This window comes from Urocitellus parryii, chromosome 12, assembly GCF_045843805.1.
Source record: "Urocitellus parryii isolate mUroPar1 chromosome 12, mUroPar1.hap1, whole genome shotgun sequence".
In the NCBI taxonomy this organism is placed as follows: domain Eukaryota; kingdom Metazoa; phylum Chordata; class Mammalia; order Rodentia; family Sciuridae; genus Urocitellus; species Urocitellus parryii.
In genome coordinates this window covers 96,516,343-96,518,630 of record NC_135542.1, presented here as the reverse complement: position 1 = coordinate 96,518,630, position 2,288 = coordinate 96,516,343, and positions in this window count along the sequence as shown.

Sequence of the window (2,288 nt, the reverse complement as noted above, 5' to 3'; positions counted from 1 at the left end):
TAAGGGAATTTGGATGATTAATTTTAATTATTTACTCATTTATAAAAATTCATGAATGATGATTAATTAGGACTTACTGTGCTGCTGATTTTCTCCAAAATGTACATTCTTATAGGAGGAAATAAACATAAAGATAGTTCTAATCATTATATTCACTGACACTCTTTTTATATATTCCTATCAGATTTCTTGGACTGCTTACTCTCAGAATTTTATCATTATTTATATTTTTTAAGTCTCTTGAACATTAATTTTTATAAGCTTATTGGCCTTTATTATACTAAGAATTATACTTTAATTATTTCCGTAAAGATGTATATTCAGATAAAATGCTTGAATTCTATTTTAATTATACAAATACCTGCAATGAATTGGCTCCTACTTTCTTTACCTTCTGTACAAATAAATTATAACATGATCTTTACTTCTTATTCACTAATTAGTGCCCCTAAAGACTAGAATGTGTTTGATTTACAACATTGAGGACTTTGGGAAAGGGATAGTTTAAATTCCCACAAAATTGGAATTACTCTGTGATTGGGATGGTTGAAGATCAAAAAAAGTATGGTTGTGTATTAATTTCATTGTGCTGTAGTTCAATTTTAACTTGATAACATAATGTATTATGCAGAGGAAAAGGTCAGCCTCTACAGAGTCTAAAGATGAATAGGAAAATTACAGAGGAAACAAAACAGCTCCAAAATTATCGTGTGCATCAGGTTAATGTGTTTCCGATTGTAGAAGACACTCGGTAAAATTGCTCAATGGCTCTAAAAACAGAAATAGCAATCTGTTCAGCATCTTGTTCTGTCTTTCAAAAGATTATTGAAATGAAAGTGAAAGCCTTCCCTCCTTACACATTAAAACAAAATGATAAGCATATTCTTTAAATTGTAATGAAATTTTAAAAAATGATTTTGGTGTAGAAAATAGTAGCAATATTTTGTTATCTGTGTTTTCTAACTTGAATATTATTAGAAAAGCAAATACAATGATTGTTTCTTTTATTATTTTTTATTAAATTATTTACTTATTCCAGCTTGTTATACATGATGGAAGACTGGCAACTCATTTCATATTATACATATAGAGCACAATTTTTCAAGCCACTGTACACAAAGTATTTTCACATCATTCATGTATTCATACATGTACTTAGGGTAATGATGTCTAACTCATTCCACCATCATTCCTACCCCCATGTCCCCTCCCTTCCCCTCCCTCCACTTTGCCCTATCTAAAGTTTCATTGAATTTTTTCATAGATGATTAAGAAAAGGTTGTGTTTTGCTAATAACTGAAAACAATTATATATTACAGAATCCAAAGCAATGGACTGATAAAAGAACCAATGTTACATGACATCACTTCGTTAGGTACTAACATATAAAAATTATCATATGAAGTTCTTCAACTTGACTCTATAACAGGACCTATTATGCATTAACCCAGAGGATTTTAGTCTCTCCTGACCTCCAGGTCTGTCATCTGCCTTGGTTTGGGTCTATAGTTCTATTTTTTAATTTACTGCTTTGGGGTCTTGTCTTTATTTCCTTTATAGCCTTCTTTTATTTTACTTAATTTAAAATGTATAATAAAACAGCTCATTTCTTGCTTGTTACTGAAGGTGGGAAGTTACAAGACTGATTTGACATATGTTTTATTTTTTCTTCACTTTTTCACAAGAAAATTTATATACAAATATTGAACTATAATTTTAATTAGCTAGAAGTGCCACAATGATGTCTCAGGTTATTCCCAAGGATAAAACCTTGATCTCTGCTGAAGTAACTCTGTATGAGAGTGTCGTTAATAAGCACATCACATCAATCATCTGGAAAATAAGCAAGAGAAACAGAAAGATAAAATGGTCTTGAACTTGGGCCCAGTGAAAGCAGAACCACCAAAGCTTTCCTTCTCCAACATACCTAAAATATCTAGGTAATTTAAGTAGGTTTATCAATGAAAAACAGAAGAAAGAAAGGACCAATGGATAAAAAACTTCTCTGCTGTGAGAAACAAAAGCTTAATTGGCAATATTTTACAAAATCTGTCAACCCTCTTTTTTCTTGAGTAATTGTGTTAATCAGCTTTACATTGCTATGACCAAAATACTGGTGGAGAGGAGGAAGTTCATTCTGGGTTCTTCATTTCAAAGTTTCAATCCATGGTTTTATTTTTTTATTTTTATTTATTTCTTTATTTTTTATTGGTTGTTCAAAACTTTACATAGTTCTTGATATATCATATTTCACACTTCGGTTCAAGTGGGTTATGAACTCCCATTTT